The sequence below is a fragment of the Pristis pectinata genome, chromosome 38, assembly GCF_009764475.1.
Source record: "Pristis pectinata isolate sPriPec2 chromosome 38, sPriPec2.1.pri, whole genome shotgun sequence".
Lineage (NCBI taxonomy): Eukaryota > Metazoa > Chordata > Chondrichthyes > Rhinopristiformes > Pristidae > Pristis > Pristis pectinata.
The window spans coordinates 4,028,992-4,039,242 of record NC_067441.1 but is presented as its reverse complement, the minus strand read 5'-3'; positions in this window follow the sequence as shown (position 1 = coordinate 4,039,242).

Here is a 10,251-nt window from a genome sequence, read left to right as displayed (position 1 = left end):
CAATCCTGACCTCCAGCGCTACCTGCGTGGAGTTTGTATGTTCTCTCCGTCGCTTCCTAGGCTTTTTCTGGGATGTTCCAGGTTCCTCCCACATCCCAAAGACGTGCTGGTGGGTTAATTGGTGACTGTAAATTGCCCCTCATTTAGATTAATAGCAAAAAGAATCAAAGGGGAGTTTATGGGCATGTGTGAATGTTATAGGGAAATAATGGGGCGGGGGGAATTGAATTGATGGCATCATTCTGCTGGGCTAAGTATGCAACTAAGTATTAAGATGCTTAGCTGCATACTTTAGAGGGATGGACAAGATCGATCTGGAAAGGCTGGAATAAATGGGATTGGTCTCAGGATAAGGAGGTGGCTATTTAGAATTGGGCTGAGGAGAAAACTCCTCTGAGGATCTTTGGAAATTCTCCCCTCCAGAGAGGGTTCTGGATGCTCTGTGGGTTGAATTGTGACTTGTACAGTTTGGGGTATTGAGATTTATAGGAATGGGCTGGAATATGGAGGATGCACCGAATCAGCCAAGATCTTGTTGAATGGCGGGATGAAGGGCCAAGTGGCTTCCTACTACAAGTCAAATCGAGTTTACTGTCATATGTACAAGTATGGTGAGGTACAGGTGCAACCTGTATTGATACACAAAACTTTTAGTTGGGGTTTCTTCCTGCTCTAAGTCACGAGTTTGAGTCTCCAACCAAAAGAGGAGATCTATAATGCAATGGTGGTTTCTGGGATGAGTTCCCAGAACTGTAGCAGCCATTGTTGCTTGGCTGAGACATTAAAGGAAAGTCCTTGTCCACCTGCTCTGGTGGATGTTTAAAATCCCACTGGGAACAGTGCAAGCAGTTTTCTGACCACATGCTTTTCTGTGTGAATGTAACTCATTGTGTGTGTTGGCTGTACTTGGCTCACACTTACAGATAAGCATATACACATGCACACCCATATGGACACACGCACACCATACTCAAACACACACATCCACTCACACATACCCACGCATATCCACTCATGTGCTCACATATACACACCCACACACAATCACACATGCACATTCACACACATTTTTAATATAAACATTTATTCGCTAAAAGCACTACAAAAGGACAACCAGTGTCAATACACGACATCTAGTACAGAAAAGAAGAAACTACGCAACAACATACTACGGTAGAGAATGCAAACTAATACTAACAAAACACACACGCAACACTACACCCGTTAACGCAACACGTGACACTTCAAATAAGAATCGCGTTTGTCCTGTCCACGACACACGCGATCCCCTGAGGGGCCCACCGAGCACGGAACTCAGCCAGGGTGCCTGCAGAAACCGCGTGCTCCCTCTCTAAACACACCAGTGCGCGCACGTAAACACGGAAGACGGGCAGGCAGGCAGACATGCCGGTACCCTCAGCCGCCCGCCGCCACGTCCCGTGGATGGCCAGCTTGGCCAGGCCCAGCAGGAGACCCACCAGGAGGTCCTCCACGCGCCCCTCCCCGCACTGCACCGGGTGCCCGTAAACCAACAGCGCCGGGCTGAAGTGCAGCCAGAACTTGAGCAGTAGCCCCTTCAGATACGCAAAGAGGGGCTGCAACCTCTCACACCGCGTACGCGTGGTACACCGTCTCCTCCTGGCCGCAGAAGTGACAGGCGGCCTGGGTGTCGGTGAACCGGCTCAAAACTCGGTTGCACGGCACAGCCCAGTTTAACATCCTCCACCCTAGGTCTTCGATGTACAGCAGGAGGACTCCCGCATAGAGAGACCTCCACCGGGGACCACCCTCGCCGTCCGCCAGGAAGACGGACTGCCACGGCGTGTCCGGCCAGCAGACCAGGGCGAGGAAGTGAAAGGTGCGCAGGAGCAGCCTGTACAAGAACTGCCTCGGCGCCTTGCAGAACGGCACCTTCGGTGTGTCCGCCAGGCTGCTCAGGTTGTGCTGCGCTGCCTCCCGCAAGAGACGCTGGGCCATGGGCCTGACCAGCAACCCCGGCAGGGCAGGCGCCGGCACAGCTGGGAACCCCCCGGCGCCCGCCACGCCGGAGGGGGAGCGGCCTCGCGCTCGCCGCACGACACCGTGTCCCACACCTGCATCAGATCCTGGTAGAACCCGGGCAGCTCCCGCAGAGCGGCACGGCTAACGCCCACTGCCGGGAGACACGCTCCCTCCCGGAGGCAGCATCCCCGGCGGAGGAAACAGGTGGCCAGCGCGTGCCACCGCAGGGGGTGCTCGGTATACAGGTACCTCTGCAGTGCCTGGAGGCGGAGGGCCACCAGCTGGGTACGCACGCACACCAGCGACTGACCCCCCCCCTCCACCAACGGCAGACTCAGGACCGCCGCAGAGACCCAGTGCCTCCATCCACCCCAGAAGAAGTCCGTCAACCTCCTCTGGGTGCTGGCGACAAAGATGTTGGGAGGCACCAGTGTGGCCAGCTGGTACCACAGCATGGAGGCCACCAGCTGGTTGATGACCAGCGCCCTGCCCCGGTACGAGATCGCCCGGAGCAGACCTGACCAGCACGCCAGCCAGGCCGAGTCTTTCGCCCCCAACTCCTGCCAGTTCGCCAGCCACACATTCACACACACACCCAGCCAGACAGTACACCCCCCATATGCACATAGATATACAGTGTCCATGTCCACATACCACACCAACATACATAAACCACACTTGCACACACACCACACACATACAGACCTACAAGCACACCGCACAGACATACATCCACCACATGCACACATGCATGCACACACGCACAGCTCTTCTACAGATTGGGCAGGACATGGTTGATTGGTACATGGAGGGATAGTTTGGGAGGCAATACACTCCTTCCATTCCCACAGCATGGTCTGGACATTAGAACATAGTAAGCACAGGAACAGGCCCTTCAGCCCACAATGTTGTGCTGAACTAATTAAATTCGTAATCAAATGCCCAACTGAACTAATCCCTTCTGCCTACGCAATGTCTATATCCCTCCATTTCCCTCACATTCATGTGCCTAAGAGCCTCTTGAATGCACCTATCATACTTGCCTCCTGCACCACCCCAGGCAGTTCGTTCTAGGCACCCACCACTCTCTGTGTAAAAAACTTGCCCCACACATCTCCTTTGAACTTACCCCCATCACCCTAAATGCATGCCCTCTGATATTAGATATTTCAATGATGGAAAAAAGCCACTGGCTGAAAACTCTATCTATGCCTGCAATAATATTATAAACCTCTTTCCAATCTCCCCTCAGCCTCTGCCACTCCAGAGAAAACAGCCCAAGCTTGTTCAACCTATCCTCATATCCACACGCTCTCTAATCCAGGCAGCATCTTGGTAAACCTCTTCTGCACCCTCTCCAAAACATCCTTCCTATAGGGGGGCGACCAGAACTGAATGCAATACTCCAGATGTGGCCTTACTAGAGTTTTATAAAGCTGCAGCTAATTTCCTGACTCATGAACTCAGTGCCTCGACTAATAAAGGCAAGCATTCCATACGCCTTCTTTACCACCCTATCAACCTATGTAGCCACTTCCAGGGAGTTGTGAACTTGGACCCCAAGATCCCTCTGCTCATCAACACTGTTAAGGGTCCTGCCATCATCAGTGTACTGTCTCTTTACATTTGATCTCCCAGGGTGCAACCCTTCACATTAAACTCCATCTGCCATTTCTCCGCCCACATCTGCAACTGATCTACATCCCACTGTATCCTTTGCCAGTCTAATACACTGTCCACAACACCACCAACCTTTGTATCATCTGCAAACTTACTAACCCACCCATCTACATTTTCATCCAGGTCATTTATATACATCACAAACAGCAGAGGTCCCAACAAGGATCCCTGAGGAACACCACTAGTCATGGACCTCCAGCTATTGGTATTGGTTTATTATTGTCACTTGCACCGAGGTACAGTGAAAAACTTGTCTTGCATACCGATCGTACAGGTCAATTCATTACACAGTGCATTGAGGTAGAACAGAGTGCATTGAGGTAGTACAGGGTAAAAACAATAACAGAATATGGAGTAAAGTGTCACAGCTACAGGGAAGTGCATTGCAGGTAGACAAACAAGGTAGATTGTGAGGTCAAGAGTCCATCTCATCGAAAAAGGGAACCGTTCAATAGTCTTATCACCATGGGATAGAAGCTGTCCTTGGATTATCCCTATTTCCCTTCTGGAATAATGGAACAACATTAGCTACTCACCAGTCCTCTGGGACCTCGCCTGTGGCTAGAGGGGACACGAAAATATCGGTCAAGGCCCCAGCAATCTCATCTCCTGCCTCTCTCAATAACCTGGGGTATAACCCATCAGGCCCTGGGGACTTATTCACCTTCATGTTCTTCTTGATCTCAAAATTCCCTTGCATATTAGCACTCTCTGCACTGATCTCCCGATCCTCCTCGTCCTTCTCCTTGGTAAATACTGACGCAAAGTACTCATTTAAGACCTCACCCACATCCCCTGCTTCCAAGCACATGTTCCCTCCTTTCACCTTGAGTGGTCCTACCATTGTCAATACCATCTGTAATGCTTCTTGCTGACTTGGAACAGTCCTGGCCCAGAGATTCCCAGGAATCAGTGGGGATGTGACACTTGTTCAAGAAGGCTTTGAGAACCTGAATCGTAAGCTATTCCCATGACAGAGTTCAGAATAGAGCTTCTGTTTCGGGAGTCTGGTTAGTCATGGAATTGACGTGGCCTCCCTATGAAGCCAATGGAATAAAAGGCCTCAATAGTGGGGATGTTTTCTGGGAGAGAGCACTGTTGTGGCTCACTTATCCTTCCACTAAACCTGGGAGGAATTTGCAGAGACATTTTTATTGTTTTTTTTAACAACATAAGAGTCCAATTGGCCCATCAATCTATGCCAATTCTCAGAGCCACACCCCACTTATTTCTCTGCGATCCATTCTCCCTCACATGCCCATTAACTCTCCATTGCCTATCCCTGTTCTTCTGTCATCCACCCATACACTAGGGACAACTTACAGTGGGAGTTAACCTACCAACAGACACATCTTTGGAATGTGGAGGAAACTAGAGCATCTGGGACAAACCCATGCGGTCACAGGGAGAACGTGCAAATTCCACACAGACAGCGCCGGAGGTCAGGATCAAACCTGGGTGATTGGAGCTGTGAGGGAGCAGCTCCACGCTGCATCACTTTACATCTCTTCAGTGCCTGCTGTAGGGAGTCCAGGTAAAGCACAGTGCTTCCCACCCCTCCGCGCCCCCCCCCCCCACCATCTCACACACAGATACGTACACACACACGCGTGCGCATGCTACTTCTTGATCAGATATGTTGGTAAAGTGACAGCCCAGTAGAGGTTAAAATAGGAAACTGCTAGTTTTATTTTGCAAGAAATGAGGGAACATAAAGTTACAGGTGAACCTTCAGTTACAACCCAGGACATCCTAAAGCTCTCCAATGCCAATGAAATATCGTCACCATTGTAATGTATGAAACGCAACAGCCAACTTGTGCCAAGCAAGCTGCCACAAACAGCAAAGTGATAATGACCAGATAATCTGGTTTAAATATCTCTGTCAATGGCCTGCTAAAAACATCCACTCATGTGAATGTTTGTGGGGCTCCAGCAGAGCCACGGAGAGGGGACATCCTCTCTGGGTTGCTCCTGTACTTGGATGCTGGCACCACCCTGTGGTAATGCTGCAGAACTCCAAAAGATACGTGGAGAGACTCCACAGGGGAGCAACAACCGATTAGACCGATTCCTGCAAGGCATGTAGTAAAAATATAACTTTGGATTTCCATATTCTTCAATATAACCTTATTGGATTAGGGTCCAGTTTTGTTGTTTTTATTCTGCTCTTCCTTGGAATTTTAGCTTTCCTTATGCTTGCTTATATGTTTGTAGAATCACATGTTTATCTGTAAACTTTTAGTAACTTGTAGTACATTTGGTTCTATACTTCTGTAATTTCTTTGTCTGCAAAGCTGAAGTGTGACTCAGTCAGTACCTGTTCACCTGTTTCCCTAAGACCGGTTTGCAGTATAATGGAGAGCATGTGGTCAAATTCTTTTTGTGACTTCTTTCCTTGCCCTGCTTGCTGGTACAGGCTGACCCTGTCTGACCTGCACGATGATGAACGTCTAATAAAACAGCTGTAACCGTAAAATTTGTGCCTCATTCTTGACTTCTGAAGAACCTTTTGGACAACATCATCTCCAGATCTAACCTTCATGAACAAAATTTAAAAATATGTGTGTAGACAGGTACATTTCTTTTTCTTAACCATCCCCTGTTGAGCAGGGGTGACTTGCTTCCACCACATTTCTGAGGTGGCTGATGTGGGACCCGTGGATTCTGCCCCCAGAAGGATCAGGAGGTGACTGACTGGGCGGGCAGTTTTGTGAGGTGGTCCACTCCTTCAGCTTGCGCAGAGTTTCTATGTGCTTGTGATTCCCAGTGGAAGGTTACACCTTTTCAAGCAGCCTTTAACAACATCTTAAATCTTCTCCTCTATTGGTGGTAATCTTTTACCAGGGCAGAGATAAAAATAGAGGGTCTGTTTCAGGAATATGCAAGCGATGTGGCTTGCATATTCCTGCATATTTCATGCACTAATGGCTTGTTTTGCAAAGTTTTTCCTCTTCATTGTCTTGTATAATTTTATATTTTCTGTCGTCTGAACCTACGTGTCTGTGATCCTGCTGCAAGCAAGATTTTCATTGTACCTGTACCTCAGCGTACTCGTGCACATGACAATAAACTCGACTTGACTTGATCTGTATATAAAATGTACATGCATGTGTATATCTTGTATAAACTACATGTGGGAAAGAGAAGGAAGACTTGTTCCTTCACCTTGATTACTTGGATGAGAAGTGTAGGAACTAAGGATTTATAAGTGTCGCACAATATAGGAAAATTCGATGCAATTAGTTTCTAAATTACCACAGAAAGCATTAGTGTCCCAGAGAAAATACCTCAGCAGCTACAGGAATCTAGGTAGGTAGGAACAGGAGGAAGTGCTTGAGTGTCCTCTGCCTTACAATTTGATTGACAAATCTGTCACCTCGCTGTGGGCAAACATCCTTTCCCCAAATCCTTTAATTCCTTTAGTTAACTGAAAATCTATCACATCCCATAGATGTGCTGGTCAGAAGGTTAGTTAGTCATTGTAAGTTACCCCTAGTGTAGGGTGGTAGGAGAATCAGAGTGGAGTAGAGGAATGGGCAGATCATCTGATGTTGTCTGAGAGAGAAGCATTGGCCCCAGGACACGAGCACACTAGCCACCCTCCTCTGTGAAGTGGTAGCCATGGGATTCTTTACATCCACTCAGAGCAGACAGGGCCTTGATCCAACTTCTTTCTAAAGGAATGGATACTGAGAGGAATGCACACTGAGGCAAACATCGATTGCTGCTGGAAGATTGTTAACTCAGTAAACGACGGGCTTTAGTTGGCCTGAAACCTGCTGGTCTTCCAGTGCAAGGAGTGTCCTCAACCAAATGGTGCCAACGAGCACATTCCATGGTGCAGGACACGTGCTGAGGGACGCACTGAAATTTACTGCAGGTTCTTTGGGGGAAGGCTCCAGTTTTAAGGCCCTCCTTCTACTGTATCTGACGGGCTGGAACCCTTCCTTTGCTCATGGAGCATATGAGAAAGGAAAGTTGATGACATGCTGATATAATGTAAATTTTGCAGCAAATGGAACGCTTTGGTAATGTGAGTGACAAGATATGAATGTCCTGTATTATATATTTGCAAATTGTATGAAAGAAGTATACTTTTGGAGAAAAAAATCTCTGGAGAAATGGATTCAGAATTCCATTAGCTTTTTCAATTATTTCCTGTGCTTTCCCTGACTTTTCTAATGATTTATGCACATTTGGTTCCAGCTATTCACCATTTAGAGAGTACTCCCATTATTCTTTTTAGATCCATATTGGCTGATGTCATAGGAGGAGGCCACTTTGGCCCACTGAGCCTCACTGAGCTTGCAGCTCACACAGCAATCCCATCACCCTGTAACCTATTCTCCCCACATCCCTATCAGCTCCCCAGAGATTTTACCATTCACCCACACACTGGGGGCGATTTACAGCAGCCAATTAACCTACTAACTCGCACATCTTTGGGATGTGGGAGGAAACGGAAGCAGCAGAGGGAAACCCATGTGGTCACGGGGAGAATGTGCAAGCTTCACACAGGTATCACCGGAGGTCAGGATTGAACCCAGGTCATCAGAGCTGTGAGGCAGCGGCTCAACTGGGTGCACCACTGTGCCAATCCAAGTCGGATAGAGACATTTTCCCAAATGAAATCCATCTGCCAATATTTCGTCTGTCCACTAATACTTCTTTATATCTAATGTTTCCATTCACAGTTCTAACACTGTCAACTGCCATTCAAGCCCATGACAAACTTTGTCAAACAGCACACAGGAGGAAGCCTTGAAATCCATCGAAACTCTCTTAATCCCTCATTCTTTTCCCTTATATAAGTAGCAGTTATATATCATTGCAAGTTATAATCCAGTGCTTAGAATCATTGAGAAGTTAGGACACAGCACGAGGCCATTTGGCCCATCATGTCTGTTCCGGATGAGAAAAAGATCACCAACCTCATCCTTCCTTTCAGCACTGGGTCCATACCTCAGCAGATCAAGGTTCTTCAGTCAAAGTATTGTTTAAATGTGGGGAGGATTTTTGCTCCACCCACCCTTTTAGGCAGTGAGTTCCAGACTTCTACCATCCTCTGGGTTAAAAACAATTTTTCCTCCTCAATTCCTGGTTTCTGGTCCTTCTGCTAAGGGAAATAAATCTTTCCTATTTATCTGGGCCCTTCATAATTTTATACACCTCATTCAAGTCTTCCCTCAGCACCCCCCCCCCCCCCCAGTTCCAAGGGAATCAACCTCAGCCTATCCAATTTTTCCCACAAAGCTAACATTTTAAAGTCCTGACAACATAAATCTTCCTCTTCTCTGTAATGTAATGATCAGAATTGTAAGCAGTGGCCTAACTTGTGCTGTATACCCTTCCAGAATAATCTCCCTACTCTTATGTTTTAAACCACGGCTAATAAAGGGTTACATTCTGTAAGTCTTTTTATCCTCGGACTATGAACAAAGCTATGGGACATCAGAGGAAGGTGTGCATTGATTTGACTATCTTTACATGGGGGTAAATTCTTTCTTAAATAAGGACATCAATATTATTTAGAGTACTTCAGAAGTGGTCTCACCAGTGCCCTATATAACTATGGGAAGCACAACCTCCCTATGTTTCATCTTTTAAACCAATCGGTTGGTCAGGGCTGCTCCTGTTACAAAACCAGTGGCTGGAGTAAACAGCAATAAGCAGAGTGGAGCACCAAGACACCACTCAATTCATCGAACTAGTTCTGCACTTCAATGACTGACATCTGTCTTAACTTCAGCTAACCACTTTGGATCTGTAATAATGGGACAGTACCGTACTGGTTGAGTTACTGGAGTAGCAACCAGAGCTCGGAACTATTGATCTGAGGATACAAGTTCAAATGCTGCTTTGTTAACTGGGGAATATAAATTCAAGTAGTTAAATAAAGCTGGAATTTTTTTTTAAAAATTAAGTAATTTTAACAATAAAACCAATTGTGAAAACTTTGCCAATATCAAAGTTGAAAAAAAATTGCTGATGCAAGTCTGTCAGTGTATTTTGAAGAGATAACCAAGAGGTTTGATGAGTACAGGGCAGTGGACGTTGTCTATCTGGACTTTAGCAAGGCCTTTGACAAGGTCCCGTATGGAAGGGATAGTTTAGATTGCATGGGATTCAGGGAGAGCTGGCTAATTGGACAGATAATTGGTTGGATGGTTGGAAGCAGAGGCTGAAGGTGGAAGGTTGTTTCTCTGGAGGCCTGTGACTAGTGGTGTGCCACAGGGATTGATGCTGTTAGATAATTATATGGAAAATTTGCGTGGTTAGTAAGTCTGCAGATGACACCAGACAGTTGTTATAGTGGACGATAAGATAAGATAAGATCTTTATTAGTCACGTGTACATCAAAACACACTGAAATACATCTTTTGTGTAGTGATTTTGGGGGGCAGCCCGCAAGTGTTGCCATGATTCTGGCGCCAACATAGTATGTTGAACATAACACACTGAAGAAGGATATCAAAAATGAAAGGGGGAACCTTGATCAGCTGGGCAAGTGAGCCAAGGAATGGCAAACGGCATTCAATTCAGACAAATGTGAGGTGTTGCATTTTGA